This window comes from Schistocerca cancellata, chromosome 9 (genome assembly GCF_023864275.1).
Source record: "Schistocerca cancellata isolate TAMUIC-IGC-003103 chromosome 9, iqSchCanc2.1, whole genome shotgun sequence".
In the NCBI taxonomy this organism is placed as follows: Eukaryota; Metazoa; Arthropoda; class Insecta; order Orthoptera; family Acrididae; genus Schistocerca; species Schistocerca cancellata.
The window spans coordinates 349097714-349119452 of NC_064634.1; the positions used below are offsets into that span (position 1 = coordinate 349097714).

Here is a 21739-nt window from a genome sequence, read left to right on the forward strand (position 1 = left end):
ATGACCAAGACATCATGTTCACCACTAGTAGCTTGAGAAACATGTTTGGTTCTTTTCTGTGCCATTACCTATGGAAGTCAGTGTCTCACAGTTTAGGTACTCATTTAATCTAAATTAAAGACTCTAGTTCCCTCAGCAAAGTCACGATACCTCTGTTAAAGCTCTCCCAATGAAACATCTAAACAGTATACCAGTTAAAGGATGTTGCATTGGACAAGCTGAAACCTTCTGGGGTTTGAAAATTTCACAGCTAGCTCACACGCTAAGCAGTGGCATGTTTTAATATCAATGCCAACGCATTACATCTTTACTGTTTTTATCACAGCCTGTCTTTTTGTGATATGAGAAAACCAGCTTCAAGCCTAATAAAGAAAAGAGGACTAGTTAAATTATATAAATGAATAGGAATTACCAGCATGTATGTATGTACCCATGCTAAGAAACCCAGAGATGAACACAAGATATCCATGGAAAATTAAATCATTATCAGGGTACAACGAACCATTATAATGAACCATGGATTATTGTGCAGCAGGAGAACTTGGCTCAATGTGCCCTAGTGTTATTGATTCTTGTACACAGCCCCTGTTAACTTAGATATGAGTCCTTTTAAGTGTTTAATAAATATAAAATTAAAATTCTGAAAAAGATTAATTCTGTTATTATAATAACTTACTAAATCTGAATTTCAGCCAATAACTATCCACAAATCTTAACTTATCAAGTTCTCAAAAAAATTATTTCACTTTAGTGTACACAACATTGTACACAACATAACACCAGCAGAAAGCCAATAGCCGGAACCAGATATTGCAGAAACTAAATGCTAGACAGCAGAGCAATTATACCAACATACCTACAATGAGAAAAAAAATTCTTGACATAAAAGCAATATTAGAAATGTGTACCATATTTACAACAGTTTATCCTTACACTATACTGGCAAATGTGACACACACACCTCAATGGTGTAGAGATTGTCAACAAAATTTCTTGTGGAGGTTTCCTTTGTCTCCATCTAAATTACCAATATTGGCCCAATACAATGTGCATGATTTGTCAGCAAGCTTAACACTGCAGTTTCCAATTAAAATTACCCGTAAAGCACTACATACAACCAAAAGTAAGTATATTCTCTTTTTAACAACATTATGCTGCATCATCTGCTTTAAGGGTGATTTTCATTCAGAAATTGCATTGTTATACTTGCAAATAAATAAACGGACATTGAACTAAGCCAATATTAGTAATTCAATAGGAGAAAAAGGAAAACCTCCAGATGAAATTCCATCAACCATATCCACCTCATTGCGGTGTGACTGTCACATCTGTTAGTACAGCACTGGAATACACTGTTATGAATGTGATACACACTGTTACAGCAGCTTTCATGTGGAGAATCTGTGTTTATACTATGAAAAAGTAATGATTACAGACTATGTTTAGTTTCCAAGATAGTCATAAAAAATACACTTAAGATTGTAAATTAGGCATTTTATGACATTTATATCTTTGTAGTTCTGAGTAAGAAGTGTATATTTAACACTCACATGGGATCTGTGTCATGTAAAAATTTAGAAAATACATCACAGTGCAATCCTTATTTAGTGATCTCCTTTTATAAATGTGCACATTTAATGCAACAGTCCCATTAGCACAGCATTTCTAATTTTCTGCAACACATAGTACTGTGAGAAAATTACTGGAAAACAGGAAGGAAAAACTAAAAATTAAAGTCCAACACACACACTTTTAGAGAAAGCAGAACAAATAATATTGTGAATGCAATAATCAAAAGAAATCCTTATACTATTAACAAAAACGCTGGAAACACCCAGCTGTACCCATCAATTAGTATACTCTGTTCAGAAGTGATTTTGCTTTAAACTATTTCAGTTCAAACCAGTGTTTCCAATGTTGTTGGATAGGAAATGTTATACACCAAAAATACTAGTACAAATTGTTTGTTAAAAGCTCCATTTTATGGCTTTAGAAACAAAAATTACAAAACAAAGGTAAATACTATTTACAGAGATAAAGATAACTACTCATAAATGCTGCTAATTTGCATTTTAACTGAAAACAACAGTACAGTAGTTCTCACCTAGTAAAGATGACTTGATATTGTAAGCACCAGACAAATTAGCGTCAGCAACAATATATTACAAGATTTCCTTAGGGAATGAAGAAATATATTTTCATCGCAAAAAACTAGTGCCAACATTACAAAGAAACAAGTCAACATAACAACATCCTAAAGCAAAGTGCTACCAATGAAGAAAATGTGCAGTTTCAATATTTGACTGATTACAATACTAGTGTCATCTGCAAAAAGAACTAATTTCACTTGTTGTATATTAGACAAAAGATCATTTATATATACGGGTAACAATAGTAGCTTTCCTATGAGAATCCCTTAGAAAATCTACATTGAGGTCACCACAGACTACTAACTACTTGCTGCTGTCTGACAGGTAGCACGGTACGGTTTCCACATTTCTCACAAACAGTTCAAAATTTCTTAGTTGGAATCTATATATTGTTACAATTAAAAGTGAATAATTTTTCAGTTTGAATTCACAAGCACACATTTCTATGTGCTGATCATTGTAAAAACTACTTTATTGATATTTTCAAACTTGTGTTCTGTCTTAATATACGTAACAACTTCTTTTTCCCTGTGTAAACTGCCCAAGTGTAATCTTTCATACACAACTTATCTGAGCATGCTTCAAGGAGATTTGTACTACATTGAAGTTACATCTTATATGTTCTTAACGTAAGTGTTAGATTATGCAGTCATTAACTTCAGAAACCAAACATTAAAGGTAGCCTCTGTTGGATGCATCAGTGCACCTTGATTTACATTTGAAGTCTGCCCATGAGGATAGTTTTCTGGAGGTTGCGGAGAACAAATAGATTCAATGTATATGTCACATGTGACTGACTTACAACTTCTTATAAGTTTACAGAAACCCAACCCGATAAGTAATACAGTCTGGCTTAATATTTTCAAGATCTGAGATATGAGGTATGAACTGAGTCTTAGAAAAAAATCCAAGTAGTACTTTTCAATAACAACTTTTTCTTCCTTTTTATCTGTAAACAGATTAAAATGAATACATCACTCAGTCATATCTAAATAATGACATTCTTACTACAATGCATATCTGACTAGTGAATTTTTTGAGCAACTTTACTTTCAAGTTGCCTTCATATAAACCCTCACCTCTCCTTTCAGTTTCTTGTTTTGCAACCATAATTTTACAATACTATGTTCAGTTCTGCTCCAATTCTCTTTCTGCAGTTCACTTGTTTCATCAGTAATTACTTCAATGGCTGAGACTATTTGGTAAAGAACCAAATTATTTAGTATATCAAAGTGCTTAAATGGAAAGTAGATCTGAAGTACTAGCTTTTAGAAGCTATTTTAATAATATTATGTAGCTTAGAGCACATTGTGTACCAATTTACCTCACAATTTTAAGCTGTCGCCTTCTCATGGCTTTACAATCCTGCGTGGGTTTTATCCTTTTCAACAAGTTTTCTCCACCCTGCCCTTTCCAGCAGAGTTCTCCATCATCCTCTAAGTCTGAAAGTTATATCTTCTTCCACATCATCTATCCACCACTTTCGTGGCCTTGTTCTCTGTCTTCTTCCAATTGGCCTCCATTTAAAAACCATTTTTGTTGTTCATCCAGTATCCTTCCTTTGCTTACAATGTCAGCTCCTTGTATGAGGCGATCCACCTCAGTGTTCATTCTAGATCTCCAGAAACCATTGCTGTCTTGATCTGCCTCATTGATTTGAGCAGAACCCTGCTTTCAAATGTCCTGAGCTGCAGCTCATCAACACTCATTAATATCCATGTTTCACATCCTTAGGTTGTAACTGGCCTTATCTTGACTTTATAAATTTGAAGTTTCAGTTGTGTATTTAATAATCTAGAGGCCAAAACTTTCTTAAACAAATGGCAGCATCTATTACCACTTAGGACATGCTGTTCTATTTCAGTTAATATGGAATTTGTGCTATTAATATCACATCCCAGATAGTTGAAGTTCTGCACATGTTCAAAATTGAAATCAGCGGCTGATGTTTTCTACTAGCTGTTATTTTCGTCTTCGCGAAATTCATGTATTTTTCATTACTTCTGCACATCATTTATAGTGGACCACCAAAAGCTTACTCTTGAGAGATGCATTTCAAGTTTGTACAAAAACAGAATAAGTGAGAAATGAACGAGAACCTCAAAATTAATACAGCATAGCAAAATCAGCTGGCAGTGGCAGTGGCATTATAATTACTATGTTGCTGCTGTCTGTGTATATAAACAACATGCTTTGATATGAGATTTGTACTGAAGCACTTCCTACTGTGTTAGTGATCGGAACAAAACTGAAACTTCTGATGCTTCTAAAATGGTGTCAATATTAATGCATATTTTTTGCCAAAAGAGGTTAAGCACAGCAAGTTTCAAATATAGGCCTTATTAACCAAACTGGAACTTTCCAATGGTAATGGAAAACTCTCAGCTATTGTGTAATGGAAGCTGTTGTATCACAACTACAGTGAAGCTGATGAAGTGCTACCCACCAAGATCTATCAAGTGCAAACTCTGAGTGGCCCGTGTATATTATAGGAAAACATCAGTATGATGGGTGAAGGTGCCAGCACTGCTGCCTCTTTCCACACCTCTCCTTATCCACCATTGCTATTGTGTTCTTTATACTGCTCAGTGCACTTCCATCAGCGAACAGCAAAAACTCCCAAGAAAACTTCCACAAGCTATACGGTTTATGTCGACTGCAATGAGATCACGAGTGCTGTCAATCTTGTGATGTAGCACTATAGTAAAGTGATGGCCCTATTGTTTTGTACTGAGTGTCAACTCAACTAAGAACAAATATAATGATCGATGAAGCCACCCCTCGTCTCTTCAGTGTGGTTTCACTAAACATTGTTACTCAAGTGTGCAGGTTATACCATGTCTGCTGTAGTTCATCAGCAAGCATGCACACCTAAGGTTGCAACATTGCATTGTAGACCAGTAAACATATCCCTTCTTTCATCCCTATTCCTCATGGTGACCCTATTCTTCCTTCTCCTCTTCCACCTGCTCCTATGATGCTGAAGCTCAGCATAGACAAGCAATATATTGGACCGATTTTATGAGAATTACTCTTTTTTATGTAGGAAAGTAACTTTTCAGAGAACAAGATAACAAAAATAATTTTTTGAGAATATTATAAAAAAAATTTGGATATATTGGCAGTTGATTTTAGCTTTACGTTTTTTCAGGTCATCAATAAAATCTTACTAGAATACAATATTCGTGACAAGACAGTAGTAGTGGTTACAGTCAATGCTGCAGTTATGAAAAAAACTGTCAAAATATTAAGGATCTGATGTTCACCCTCTTTAGCCCACTGTATCAACAGTGTAAGATTGTTTCAGAGAGAATCATTTTCCAAAATTTTATTCAGAACAAAGGCTATTGTGACTTTCTTATATAACTCTACACTAGCCAGTGACAGACTGTGCAATGCTCAAAAAAGGAGCAAACAAAAAAGAACTGAAACTGATACAAGAGGTGCCGACTCGATGGAACAGCTCATACTAATGCTTTTAAAGAATTTTTGAAATGCAAAGTGAGTTTGCAATTGTGATCAATGAAAGGTTAAAATCACTGACTTCCCTAACAGCAGAAAATTACTTAGCCGTACAAGAGATAGTAGATCTTCTTGAACCTTGTGAATCAGCAACAACAACCATCTCACAGGGGTCATATGACACTGCTTCCTTAATTATACCTCATATATGAGGTATTTCTGCAAAGTTTTCAGGGTTGGAAAGCACCTTAACAACTAATGAAACATGGAATGTTTTGGCTTCCTTGATTAAATCAGTCAATGGAAGACTAAAACCATTTGATACATGGACTGTTAATATGCCTGCAACATTATTAGTTCCTAAGTTTAAGAAACTTGGTATCAGGACATTTAAGGAGGCAGACAAGGCTGCACAATTACTTCTGAAAGTGTGTGCTGCTATCATTGTATCAACACCAAGAATAATACCTTAAACAGAAGCATCCATGAGCAGTGCTAATACGTCTACTGATACATGTCCCACTTTGAAATCTGATGATTTACTTTTTTTGCCCAATAGGCAACAGCATAACATCAGTTTTGTTACACCAGTCAGTCATTCCATAATTGACCAACGTCAATATTTTGAAAACCTGTACTAGACAAGCATGCTTGTGTATTAGAATAGTGGACAAATATTAGTATGTTGTTGCATGTAATGGCCACTAAATATTGTACTGTCCAGTGACCTCAGTTCCTACAGAGTGGATTTCCTCCAAGGTAGGACAAATAATTAATGGAAAACACAATAGACTAAAGGAGAAGAATTTAAATACCTACTTTTTATACAACAAATCTGCATATCTTGTAATGTTGTATTTTAAACAACAGACTGAAGGACAAGAATTTAAATATCTACTTTTTATAAAACAAAATTTGCATGCCTTTTATTGTTTTATTCCAAACAACAAAAAATTCTTAGTACCATAAACTATTTATCATTTGAAATACCTGCACAAAACAGTCAATAGTTTTAAGAATACTATCAATAAAATCATGTGTCAGCTATCGATGTAGATTAGTGTGGCTTCTGTCAACTGCACAGCAACATGTGGGCACAGGAACTTACCCTCCCATAAGCAGCCAAAATGTTTGGCAAAATTTTTAAAGGTGCTGAGGAAGGTAGAATGAGGCAGCTAGTACTCCACTTTTAAGTCAAAGTCTTTTAAATAAACGTGTACATACTCACTTTTTTGTGCTCCAATGGGACAATAGGAGCATTGTTCTGCTGGTATTCCAATAGTTTTTTCTTTGTTGATGATAAGAAAACCATCTTATAGCGTGTTTTTTCAACAGCTGTTGACAAATATGATAATCTATGTCTGAAATTATCTCTGCCAACAATGTTTTCAGACTGTGAAGAAAGCATTATAAAAGCTGGAAGTGAAATATGGACTGTTGTAAGAATCAATGCGTGTAAATGTCATCTAATGCAGGACTGGAGAGAGAGAGTGTGTGTGTGTGTGTGTGTGTGTGTGTGTGTGTGTGTGTGTAAATTTAAAATTATTGGTGGGAGTAACTATGACTCTCTTAAGGTAGCCAGATAGTGGTGTTTCGGTAACAAGCAGACTTTGCTTTTCGAAGCACAGTCTTCTTGTGACTGGGTGCTGGTGTGAGGCTCCTTCTTTGGGTTGTCGTCACTGGGTGAGTGATGCACAGTACATAGGGCCTAGCCCTCCTAGCCTCTCCTCACCTGTGGTCTTACCCCCTTCACTTGGGCCCTCTGATTTCGCCTAGTGGATGATTGCACTGAGGGAATTGAGGGGTTACCAGTACCCCCTCACATTATTCCCTTTATAGTTGTGGCAGTAGAACAGACAACAAAGGAATTGACCCTCCCACTGGAAGTGCCAACCCATCTATCCCAGCAAACAGACCCTGCTGAGGGTCCTGAATGAGACACAGCACACATACCCTGAATGCACCCGTGCCTTTGACAAGTCTGGCTTGGGGGTCCACCACCACCGACAACACCAGGTGGCAGCCAATGTGGACATCAACATGGACCAGAAACTCATGTGATGAACCAAGGAGGAGGCTCTCTCGCTTGCCCGGGTGGAGGCCGAGCTCTTATATGGGAGGGACATCTGGTTCTTCTTCGCCAACCAGGAACTCCTCTGTATCTTTCCCAACAGGACACTCAACACCATCAAGGGCCAGAGGCACAAGCCTGTACCCCATCAGTGTGTGCAAGGTGGTTCTGGCTATCCTGTGGGAGAGGGATGAAGTCGGACCAGAGCCCAGCCCAGGGCAGGTGAGGTTGCCACCGCTGGACAGGGAGAGGACAGCATGACACCGCTGGGGGCACCACTGCCAGATGTCAGTGCTGATGCGGCCACTTGGGAGCATCTTGTGGGGCTTCCCACATCTGCACAGCAATTCTTGGCCCTGGACCATATCATCAGTTTGCGGCTGGGGACACAGCCTGCCCTCCTAGTCATCACCGCTGTCGGCTCCAAGGAGGGGGATATTCACAAGTCCATGATGTCTGCCACATAAATGGCAGCAGCCACCCTAGTGACGGTGGAAGTGTCACTGGTGTGAGTTTGCATGCACCTTGGAGGCCTTCCGGTGGTTCCATGTGTGTTGCATGTGGGGTCTCCTGAATGGCACCCTGCTGCAGCCACCACCTGACATCCCTGGCCTGCACATCTTCTGGGCTGATCTCTTCCAGCAGCAGCCGCAGTCCACCACTGGCAACATTAGTTACCGCCTCCTGCCACACTGGCAGCCTGTTGACTTTGACTGTCTGTGGAGGCTGGTCCCAGCCAAAGAGGTTGCTGCTTCCCTGCCACCCAGGAGCTCTGGGCTGGGCCTAGATGGCCTAACTCCCACTGAGCTACACCGCCAGCCATGCAAAGTGGTGGTAATGTGTGTGGATGGATATGTGTATGTGTGCGAGTGTATACCTGTCCTTTTTTCCCCCTAAGGTAAGTCTTTCCGCTTCCTTGATTGGAATGACTCCTTACCCTCTCCCTTAAAACCCACAACCTTTCGTCTTTCCCTCTCCTTCCCTCTTTCATGATGAAGCAACCATTGGCTGTGAAAGCTTTTTGTGTGTATGTTTGTGTTTGTTTGTGTGTCTATCAACCTGCCAGCGCTTTCGTTTGGTAAGTCACATCATCTTTGTTTTTAGATTTATTTTTCCCATGTGGAATGTTTCCCTCTATTATATTCATTATAAGGTAAGATTAATGAGAGATAATACTAAGACAGAACTGACTGTTTGTCAAAAGATCTTTATATCAATGTATGAGATTTCACAGGAATGATTAAGAACTATCAGCAATTCCTTAAAGAATGAAGGCATGTCTCCAGTCAACAAATGAGGGGAACACAGAAACCAGGCTCATAATTTTTTTGCAGAAACAGATCAAAACATACACTCTCTTATGTCATTTAAAGGGAGATCCTGTCATTATAGCTTAAATAAAACACAGAAACTGTATTTGTCTGAAGAAGTAACTATCAAGAACAGTTCAAGATTAATCTTACCACTAAATATCAGCTTCTCATCAGTTCTGTTTGCATCTGATACTTCCATGTTAGCTAAAAATCAGGATTCAGAAAAAATTCTCAAAACTTTGATCAGTACCCTCAGTACCTTAGAAACTTGGTTTCAGCTAAATGAGTTGAATCTACACATATCTAAGACTCCTGTGATGCAGTTCAAAACCAAGCAGCAAAATGTGAGCATATTAAGGTTATTCACAACATCAAGATATAGAAGAAACTGACTCAGTCAAATTCTTAGGATAAATACAGATGAAAATTTTAGCTGGCAGACACACACTGAGTGCCTGGCAAACAAACTGAGCAACTTTGCATTTGCAGTGCAAATATTATCAACTGCAGCTGGTGTGGACACAGGAAAGTCACATCAGCAAGCTACTTTAAAGCCATTATTAGCTACAGTATTATTTTTTGGGGTTACTTGACAAACATAGTATGGATATTAAAAATACAGAAAAAAATCATTCAAAGAAAATTTTATGGTGCCCACTGACTACCTCAGGCCACATGCAATAAATTAAATGGGAACAAGTTGTGAACTAAACTATTGCTAAATGGGTGTGATTATTGGTGCAACCAACCTGGTAATCCTCCTCAAAGTTAATGCAGATGAATTTAGGTCCACTTAAAATAAAGGTATAAGCAACACTGACACTGAAATGTTATTGCTCAGTGGATTAATTTATGCAGGACAAACTGCAAATTTGAGCTGGATTCAGTGTGTTCCATATCTGAAGAAATATCATTTTAGTGTTGTCATTTATTTTAGTACTATTATTTATTAGTTGAAAAATCATTGTAACTCTGTTATAAATTTTTGAGCATTCTCCTGTATGCAAACCAAATGAACTGCAAATGTATGTCATGAGATGAATAAACCACAATTTTGAGAGACACATCCAAAAAAAGCATTCTTACGATAAAATTGAGAACCTGCTTTCAAAAATCTAGCTTCATTCAAATTTTACATACAAAAAACATGTTTTTTGTAAAAAAAAAATTTCTACGCATGTCACTTCTATTTTTTGAGCTTTTGTGAATCAGTTCATATTTAGTTAGAAGGTAGACAAATACATGTAATTAATTATCATCCAGTGACTTTGTGAAAGCTTTATCTGTAGCCATCATATAGCAATCCAAAATTGCATGTGAAATGCATGTAAAATCCAGTTTTACATAAACCACATGCTGAGACTGTTTAAAGTAATGCAGGTGGTGACAAAAAATATATTCCTAGTGTAATTATAAGAAGTGTTTGCAGAAATCTTACATTGTTCGGGTTTTGCGTGCAAAAAAATCATGCACTGCACATGAAGCTGTATTTTGTAGAAATGCTTCACATTTTAATCACTGCATTTGGATATAATTCAAAGATCAGGTTATTACAGTTGAATATCATTCATTGTTTATACTTTAAAGATTTTCTTCAGCAATAGCTTAAAATCATCAAAAAATCTCAAATGAGCAAACAATGCATGTACAAAACTAGAATTATGGCCAGCCCAGTACAATATAATATACTGCTTGCCTGAGTATTTAAAGCTTTATTTATGACCATGCAGAATATTGAACTAACCTTAAAATTCCTATAAAAATAGCTGTCAGAAAAAACATTACCTTATTTTTAAACAATAGGACATGTTTTACTTCATTTTCTTCAAAAACTACTGTGCTATCTTGTAGAAAATGTATTTTCTGACAAATTGAGCTCAAGTCTGTCAGTTTTCATAAAGGATTGAAAAGTTGATGTGATAGTATTTTCTCATGCATACATTGCTTCACAGTTGTTCTGCTTATTGCAGTCAATCATACTCTCATTTAATTCAGACTGGCTGTCATGACATTTCATGCTAAAATTATTCACATGAGTATTTCTAGTGGTGGTTTCTTGATTTTCAATTTTTCTTATTGCATGCTTTAAATAAACAATGACAACAATTTTATGGCGAGAGATAATACAAAGACATATGCTTCTCAACAGTTTATTATTTGTTGTGCGAATAGTTCAGCATTTGTATAATTCCTTAAACAGCCACTTTCTCTCTTGCTTTGTTTTAGATGCAAGATTTCATTTACATCATCATTTGGAAAACTTTCAAATATACTGAAATGGTTTGTTTGCTCAGCTGATTGGGAAGTTAGATTTAACCACAGATCAAAAGGGTTCCCAATAAGTTGTGCATATTTTCATCCATCAGTTAATTGGTTAACTGGTTAGATCCTCAACTAGTTAAATGGTCAAATGAAATGTCAATTAATCAATGTTGAATGGCACGGTTCACTGGACTTTGTGGCTTACTATGAAGATACTTTCACATTTTATAACAGCCAGTTGTGACACTGTGTGTGTATTGTGTTATTTCATCGTGTGGTTCATCATATAGTTCCTGTGAGGTACTCTACAACTGCCTTTAAGAAGCACAATAATGTTCAGTCTCATGCTACTCTTAAATTACGTGAAAGCCTTTTGCCATCCATATGCCATTTGACAAGCAAACTTAATTAACAGCAGTATGTGAACATGGATATATTCGCACAATTTCCTAAGTTTTGAAGTTGCCACATCACATGAATCATATGGCCATGTCATTTTTTGCACAATCATTATACATTTTTGTTCCAACTATAAATTTATCTATGTAACACAGCTGTATTGTAAGTTTATTCATGTAATATAAACTGTTTTCATATATTATTATCACAGACATCTCACAGTATTTAATAGTTCATTCAGATCTTATTTATGTTTGCTGTTACTTTGAGCACTGTATTAGGTATTTATGGTTATTTTTCAAGTGTCTGCATACACAGTCTCAGCATATATGAAGAAACTGTCTAACTACAAAACAATAAAAAAAGATCAGAATTAAAAAAATTAAACTACAAAACACAATTAAAAATGTAATAAAAACTATGCAAAAAACTAAAAAATAAAACAAAAGCTTTCCACAGGCATGTGACTTTAACATGGCAGTGAGGATTGCAGGCTCTGAGGACAGGTTCAATCAGACCAGGCAGGTAACTGTAGAGAAGACAGACTAATGATGCCCAACTCAAGCAACACAGTTTGAAAGGCAATAAGAGACCTGTACAAAATCAGTGATCACCCGAGTCAAGCTATGGCAGTCTAATGCCAAAATTATGTCATAAGGACAGAAGCTTAAGAAATGAATTAAAATGTGTGCCAAGGCCAGGACTTGAATCTGGGTCTCCTGATTACTAGGCACATGTGCTTTGCACTATCCCACCCTGGCAATCTGGCTGACACAGTTGTCTGGACTATCCTAGTTCAATGCCCTCTCTAACACAAACTTCAATTAACACCTCAGCCTACCTTAATTTTTTTCCTTCTTAAATTGACAGTATCACTGAGGCTTTCCAATATTGAAATAGCACCCAAACTTTGTATGTAATGGGAAAATCCTGCCTGTACCTCAAGTGTAGGTGATCTAGTGATCTAATGGAATTATGTTTTACTGGATGCTTACTGAGTCTCAACTTTATCTTCAGTGAGGATAGAAGTTGAAGTAATGAATTAAAATTTATGCCATGGTTGATTTAACAAGGAGGAAATTAAGATGGGCTGAGATATGAATTGAAGTTTGTGTAAGGGACGGCATTTGACTAGGGTAGTTCATAAAGCTGTGCCAGGAGAGCACATCCGTCTAGTCAATAGGAGAACTGGGTTCAAGTTCCAGCCTTAGCACAAATTTCAGTTCATTACTTCAATTTCTGTCCTTATCAAAGATTATGCTGAGACTCAGTATGTCTCCAGGAATATGTTAATTGCATCAGATCAATGGAGGACCTGGGCCTGACATACAGGTAGAATTTCCTCTTTACATACAAAGCAGGGATGCTATTCCAATATCAGAAAGTCTCAGTGATACTGACAATTTAAAAGGTGAAAATCAGGGTGGCCTGAGGCGTGAGCTGAAGTTCGTATTAGGGAGGGCACTGGACGGGGGTAGCGCATGCATATGTGTTAGCCACAAGTGTAGTGGAGAGCACATCTGCCTAGTAAGCACCTGAGTTCTAGACCCAGCCTTTGCACAAATTTTAATTCATTTCTTTAGCATCTACATCTACATCTACATCCATACTCTGCAAGCCACCTGACGGTGTGTGGCGGAGGGTACCTTCAGTACCTCTATCGGTTCTCCCTTCTATTCCAGTCTCGTATTGTTCGTGGAAAGAAGGATTGTTGGTATGCCTCTGTGTGGGCTCTAATCTCTCTGATTTTATCCTCATGGTCTCTTCGCGAGATATACGTAGGAGGGAGCAATATACTGCTTGACTCTTCGGTGAAGGTATGTTCTCGAAACTTCAATAAAAGCCCGTACCGAACTACTGAGCATCTCTCCTGCAGAGTCTTCCACTGGAGTTTATCTATCATCTCCGTAACGCTTTTGCGATTACTGAATGATCCTGTAACGAAGCGCGCTGCTCTCCGTTGGATCTTCTCTATCTCTTCTATCAACCCTATCTGGTACAGATCCCACACTGCTGAGCAGTATTCAAGCAGTGGGTGAACAAGCGTACTGTAACCTACTTCCTTTGTTTTCGGATTGCATTTCCTTAGGATTCTTCCAATGAATCTCAGTCTGGCATCTGCTTTACCGACGATCAACATTATATGATCATTCCATTTTAAATCACTCCTAATGCGTACTCCCAGATAATTTATGATATTAACTGCTTCCAGTTGCTGACCTGCTATTTTGTAGCTAAATGATAAAGGATCTATCTTTCTGTATATTCGCAGCACATTACACTTGTCTACATTGAGATTCGATTGCTATTCCCTGCACCATGCGTCAATTCGCTGCAGATCCTCCTGCATTTCAGTACAATTTTCCATTGTTACAACCTCTCGGTACACCACAGCATCATCTGCAAAAAGCCTCAGTGAACTTCTGATGTCATCCACCAGGTCATTTATGTATATTGTGAATAGCAATGGTCCTATGACACTCCCCTGCGGCACACCTGAAATCACTCTTACTTCGGAAGACTTCTCTCCATTGAGAATAACATGCTGCGTCCTGTTATCTAGGAACTCCTCAATCCAATCACACAATTGCTCTGATAGTCCATATGCTCTTACTTTGTTCATTAAACGACTGTGGGGAACTGTATCAAACGCCTTGCGGAAGTCAAGAAACACGGCATCTACCTGTGAACCCGTGTCTATGGCCCTCTGAGTCTCGTGGACGAATAGCGCGAGCTGGGTTTCACATGACCGTCTTTTTCGAAACCCATGCTGATTCCTACAGAGTAGATTTCTAGTCTCCAGAAAAGTCATTATACTCGAACACAATACGTGTTCCAAAATTCTGTAACTGATCGACGTTAGAGATATAGGTCTATAGTTCTGCACATCTGTTCGACGTCCCTTCTTGAAAACGGGGATGACCTGTGCCCTTTTCCAATCCTTTGGAATGCTACGCTCTTCTAGAGACCTACGGTACACCGCTGCAAGAAGGGGGGCAAGTTCCTTCGCGCACTCTGTGTAAAATTGAACTGGTATCCCATCAGGTCCAGAGGCCTTTCCTCTTTTGAGCGATTTTAATTGTTTCTCTATCCCTCTGTCATCTATTTCGATATCTACCATTTTTTCATCTGTGCGACAATCTAGAGAAGGAACTACAGTGCAATCTTCCTCTGTGAAACAACTTTGGAAAAAGACATTTAGTATTTCGGCCTTTAGTCTGTCATCCTCTGTTTCAGTACCATTTTGGTCACAGAGTGTCTGGACATTTTGTTTTGATCCACCTACCGCTTTGACATAAGACCAAAATTTCTTAGGATTTTCTGTCAAGTCAGTACATAGAACTTTACTTTCGAATTCATTGAACGCCTCTCGCATAGCCCTCCTAACACTACATTTCGCTTCGTCTAATTTTTGTTTGTCTGCAAAGCTTTGGCTATGTTTAAGTTTGCTGTGAAGTTTCCTTTGCTTCCGCAGCAGTTTTCTAACTCGGTTGTTGTACCACGGTGGCTCTTTTCCATCTCTTACGATCTTGCTTAGCACATACTCATCTAACGCATAATGTACGATGGTTTTGAACTTTGTCCACTAATCCTCAACACTATCTGTACTTGAGACAAAACTTTTGTGTTGAGCCAACAGGTACTCTGAAATCTGCTTTTTGTCACTTTTTCTAAACAGAAAAATCTTCCTACCCTTTTTAATATTCCTATTTACGGCTGAAATCATCGATGCAGTAACCGCTTTATGATCGCTGATTCCCTGTTCTGCGTTAACTTTTTCAAATAGTTCGGGTCTGTTTGTCACCAGAAGGTCTAATATGTTATCCCCACGAGTCGGTTCTCTGTTTAACTGCTCAAGGTAGTTTTCAGATAAAGCACTTAAAAAAATTTCACAGGATTCTTTGTCCCTGCCACCTGTTACGAACGTTTGAGTCTCCCAATCTATATCTGGCAAATTAAAATCTCCACCCAGAACTATAACATGGTGGGGAAATCTACTCGAAATATTTTCCAAATTATCCTTCAGGTGCTCAGCCACAACAGCTGTTGCGCCAGGGGGCCTATAGAGACATCCAATTACCATGTCTGAGCCTGCTTTAACCGTGACCTTCACCCAAATCATTTCACATTTCGGATCTCCGTCAATTTCCTTCGATACTATTGCAAATCTGTCCTTATCAAAGATAAAGTTGAGACTCAATATGTCTTTCCATCAGGTCAGTAGGTCAAAATTACGTTAGAGTAAAAGTTGAGAATGTGAATGAAATTTGTTCCTATCACAGCACAAGGAAAGCTGAATGCGTCCTGGGCAGTGTTAGGGAAGTATAAGAAGTGCCTCCAGAGCATCACTTTGACATGCCCTTAGGGTGGTTGCGGTAAGTTCATCTTAATCTAATTGGTCAACTTATGCACTCATATATTGCAAATACATACTGTCTATTACTGACCATGTCAGCAGGTGGGTTGAGGCTGTGCCTCTTCTGGGCATTACTGATGATACTGTCAGTTATGCATTGGCACCTCTTAGATTGCTCACTTCATTTGCCCTTTGTCTATTACTACTGATTAGGGGCAACAGTTCAAATCCGTCCTTTTGAGCAGGCTGTGTAATGCCAATAAATTTTGCACAGCTGCTTACCATCCCCAAAATAACAGAGTGATTAAATGCTGGCACAACACCCCTAAACCAGCACTAATGTGTCATTCCACTTCCTAGTCTTATGTTTCTTTCACTTTGCTTCTGTTTCTCTCATTAAAAAAAAGCTGCATTTTATTTTCAATACAAATTTCACACTCCATAAAATCTGATATAAATTTGTTGACAATCTATTTGCTAACTGCTGTTTACACAACATATTCAAATCATTAAAATTTACATGTCCATGTGTAAGATGCCATTTCTCCTTTACTAACATATTATCCATGCTGCTCACAGTACTTAAATTACTCTCTTCCTTATAAATTCTTTTGTTTCAATTGGAATCACATTACCATAACTAAAAAACAACTACTTATATTTCATAGTTTCGTAGTTTGAAAGACTTTTTATTTGCATCTCATACATTCATGACTCTTTTAATGATATGCACTGAGAAAAAAAATTCATTATTAACGATGTGATCTGTGCAACCACTATCCAATAACCAATCAGTCTGCACATTGTTATCTGACTCATCATTATTACATGCCATCATTGCATGTACCTCTAGTACAAAACTGCTCATGCTATTCTCATTCTGTTGATATTCTCAGCATCCACACTGGCGAACACCTCATGAACCACAATGCTCATTTTGATGACCAACTGCTGTGACTGCTTTCTCAAAGATGTCTGCAATGTGTCCATGAACCTCTGCTTGTTAGTGTCTGGCAACAGTCCCTCTCTAAATGTTCAGCTTGGCCACACCCTTAACATAACTGCTTTTGGTAGCTCATACCACAGTTATCACATATTTGTTCCACTTCATATCACTATGCAACATCATGCCAGTTATTTAAACATGCTACTAATGCTGTATCTGAACATTGTGGGTTTGTTTCTCCTACTCAGCTGCTATTCATCACACCAATTAGAAATTTTGTCTCAGTGGTCTTGTACCCTCCTACACTCATTCAACTTCGACACCTACTACCCATACACCACAGCATCATCAGCAAACAGTGGCAGATTCGTACCTGTCCTGTCTGCCACATCATTTATGTATACAGAATATAACAGCAGTCCTGTCACACCAATTAGAAATTTTGTCTCAGTGGTCTTGTACCCTCCTACACTCGCTCAACTTTGACACCTACTACCCATACGATGATGGCGACCTCTTGGGTAAAATACTCCAGAGGTAAAATAGTCCCCCATTCGGATCTCCAGGCGGGGACTACTCAAGAGGACGTCGTTATCAGGAGAAAGAAAACTGGCATTCTGCGGATCGGAGTGTGGAATGTCAGAACCCTTGATCGGGCAGGTAGGTTAGAAAATTTAAAAAGGGAAATGGATAGGTTAAAGTTAGATATAGTGGGAATTAGTGAAGTTCGGTGGAAGGAGGAACAAGACTTTTGGTCAGGTAAATACAGGGTTATAAATACAAAATGAAATAAGGCTAATGCGGGAGTAGGTTTAATAATGAATAAAAAAAATATGAGTGCGGGTAAGCTACCACAAACAGCATAGTGAACGTATTATTGTGGCCAAGATAGACATGAAGCCAACACCTATTACAATAGTACAAGTTTATACACCAACTAGCTCTGCAGATGATGAAGAAATTGATGAAATGTATGATGAGGTAAAAGAAATTTTTCATGAAGTGAAGGGAGACGAAAATTTAATAGTCATGGGAGACTGGAATTCGAGATTTGGAAAAGGGAGAGAAGGAAACATAGTAGGTGAATATGGATTGGGGGAAAGAAATGAAAGAGAAGCCGTCTGGTAGAATTTTGCACAGAGCATAACTTAATCATACCTAACACTTAGTTCAAGAATCATAAAAGAAGGTTGTACACATGGCAGAATCCTGGAAATACTAGAAGGTATCAGATAGATTATATAATGGTAAGACAGAGATTTAGGAACCAGGTTTTAAATTGTAAGACTTTTCCAGGGGCAGATGTGGACTCTGACCACAATCTATTGGTTATGAACTGCAGATTAAAATTGAAGCAATTCCGAAAAGGTGGGAAATTAAGGAGATGGGACCTGGATAAACTGAAAGAACCAGAGGTTGTACAGAGTTTTGGGGAGAGCATAAGGGAACAATTGTCACAAATGGGGAAAAGAAATACAGTAGAAGAAGAAATCCTTGGGGAACAGATGAAATATTGAATTTAATTGATGAAAGGAGAAAATATAAAAATGCAGTAAAAGAAGCAGGCAAAAAGGAATACAAACGTCCCAAAAATGAGATCAACAGGAAGTGCAAAATGGCTAAGCAGGGATGGCTAGAGGACAAATGTAAGGTTGTTGAGGCTTATCTCACTAGGGGTAAGATAGATACTGCCTACAGGAAAATTAAAGAGACCTTTGGAGAAAAGAGAGCTCAGATGGAAACCCAGTTCTAAGCAAAGAAGGGAAAGCAGAAAGGTGGAAGGAGAATATAGAGGGTCTATACAAGGGCGATGTACTTGAGGACAGTATTATGGAAATGGAAGAGAATGTAGATGAAGACGAAATGTGAGATACAATACTGCGTGAAGAGTTTGACAGAGCACTGAAAGACCTGAGTCGAAACAAGGCCCCAGGAGTAGACAACATTCCATTAGAACTACTGACAGCCTTGGGAGAGCCAGTCCTGACAAAACTCTACCATCTGGTGAGCAAGATGTATGAGACAGGCGAAATACCCTCAGACATCAAGAAGAATATAATAATTCCAATCCCGAAGAAAGCAGGTGTTGACAGACGCGAAAATTACTGAACAATCAGTTTAATAAGTCACAGCTGCAAAATACTAACACGAATTCTTTACAGACAAATGGAAAAACTAGTAGAAGCCAACCTTGGGGAAGATCAGTTTGGATTCCGTAGAAATGTTGGAACACGTGAGGCAATACTGACCTTACAACTTATCTTAAGATTAAGGAAAGGCAAACCTACATTTCTAGCATTTGTAGACTCAGAGAAAGCTTTTGACAATGTTGACTGGAATACTCTCTTTCAAGTTCTAAAGGTGGCAGGGGTAAAATACAGGGAGCATAAGGCTATTTACGATTTGTCCAGAAAACAGATGGCAGTTATAAGAGTCGAGTGACATGAAAGGGAAGCAGCGGTTGGGAAGGGAGTGAGACAGCGTTGTAGCCTCTCCCCGATGTTATTCAATCTTTATATTGAGCAAGCAGTAAAGGAAACAAAAGAAAAATTCGGACTAGGTATTAAAATCCATGGAGAAGAAATAAAAACTTTGAGGTTCACCGCCGACTTTGTAATTCTGTCAGAGACAGCAAAGGACTTGGAAGAGCAGCTGAAAGGAATGGACAGTGTCTTGAAAGGAGGATATAAGATGAACATCAACAAAAGCAAAACGAGGATAATGGAATGTAGTCGAATTAAGTCGGGTGATGCTGAGGGAATTAGATTAGGAAATGAGACACTTCAAGTAGTAAAGGAGTTTTGCTATTTGGGGAGTAAAATAACTGATGATGGTCAAAGTAGAGAGGATATAAAATGTAGACTGGCAATGGCAAGGAAAGCATTTCTGAAGAAGATAAATTTGTTAACATCAAGTATAGATTTAAGTGTCAGAAAGCCGTTTCTGAAAGTATTTGTATGGAGTGTAGCCATGTATGGAAGTGAAACATGGATGATAAATAGTTTGGACAAGAAGAGAATAGAAGCTTTTGAAATGTGGTGCTACAGAAGAATGCTTAAGATTAGATGGGTAGATCACATAAGTAATGAGGAAGTACTGAATAGGATTGGGGAGAAGAGAAGTTTGTGGCACAACTTGACTAGAAGAAGGGATCGGTTGGTAGGACATGTTCTGAGGCATCAAGGGATCACCAATTTGGTATTGGAGGGCAGCGTGGAGGGTAAAAATCGTCGAGGGAGACCAAGAGATGAATACACCAAACAGATACAGAAGGATGTAGGTTGCAATAGGTACTGGGAGATGAAGAAGCTTGCACAGGATAGAGTAGCATGGAGAGCTGCATCAAACCAGTCTCAGGACTGAAGACAACAACAACAACAACAACAACAACAACAACCATACACTTCATTTGAATGATTTTAGAACTGTCACAGTGGAAACAGGTAACTGGGTAATAACATCCAACAATTAATTTGGTTTCACTGAGACCTGTTATATGTGACCAGATAACATCACTGTCACACTCAACTTCAAACTCAATACAAACAATATTCATGTCAACAGCAACCAACAATCCCCCTCCTATGGTGTCTAATTTGCATTTCTGGTGTATGTTCCACAATTTGCTAAATATCTTAGGTTTCAGCCAGCTCTCAGTCCCCAGGAATAATTTGAGCATGAAAGCTTTCTCAGCAGGCGGTCAGTTCAGGTACTTTGTTATGAATACTTTGATAACTTACTGATAAAATGCTGGCAGTCGAAGCGTCTTTACTCCAAATGCAGTCTGACTTGCCTTTCTGTGAATCAACTGGCGAGAGTTGATCAAAGTGCCTCAAGCTACCACCTAAAACTAAAACGAAACTAAACTCTATCCAAAGAGGCCTTGGAAGGCACAACAGTACAACTGGCTGCCGTTTCACCCTCAGCCCACAGAGGTCACTGGATGCGGATATGGAGGAGCATGTGACCAGTACACCACTCTCCCAGCCATATGTCAGTTTATGAGGCAGCTACCGCTACTTTTCAATCAAGTAGCTCCTCAGTTTGCCTCACAAGGACAGAGTGCATCCAGTGTGCCAACAGCACTTGGCAGATCGGATGGTCATCCATCCAAGTGCTATCCCAGCTCAACAGTGCTTAACTTTGGTGATCTGACAGGAACCAGTTTTACCACTGTGGCAAGGCTGTTGGCCAGTCTACCCCCTGGCCTACAAAAATACTGTGTGCACTCCACAAGTACAAGGGCAGTCCTACAAATTCCCATCTGATTATGCTGGTCTAGAAATCTGAAGCCCAACTTTTACACAGTCAACAGAGCCCCTGGCTGAGATCCATGAAAGGACCCTGATCAGTTCTGGGAACATTGCTACAGATTGCAAGGTCTCATTGCACCCTATCATGAGGCCAGCAGCTTCCACAGCCTTCGTCAGCTGCTTGTATGAATTGAGGATGGCCTCAGAACTCATATGACAAGTGTCATTGGTGCCACAACTTACAGACAACTGTGTCCTGCATGCTCAATAATGCAGGCAGGGCCAATTAGGCAGGGCCACCTCTATGATGAGGCACCTGTTTGTATCCCGCCTGTAAACTGAAGGGTAGGCTGAATGTAGGAAGTGAGTAGGAGCAGGAAAAAAGTCTCAGTACTACTCTTAGAAATGGTTTTACTATATCACAATATTAACTGAATACATAACTTGGCACTGAGGAGCAACGCCTTAGACCCGTCACAAGTAGTACATAGTCTCAATAGCAAGCCAACACCATCTGAGGTTGAAG

At 38.7% G+C, this 21739-nt stretch overlaps 1 pseudogene; it reads right to left on the reverse strand.

Moving 5' to 3' along the window:
• Positions 1-21034: 21034 nt before the first annotated feature.
• LOC126102523 (5S ribosomal RNA) lies at positions 21035-21152 on the reverse strand (annotated as a pseudogene).
• Between the last annotated feature and the right edge of the window lie 587 nt (positions 21153-21739).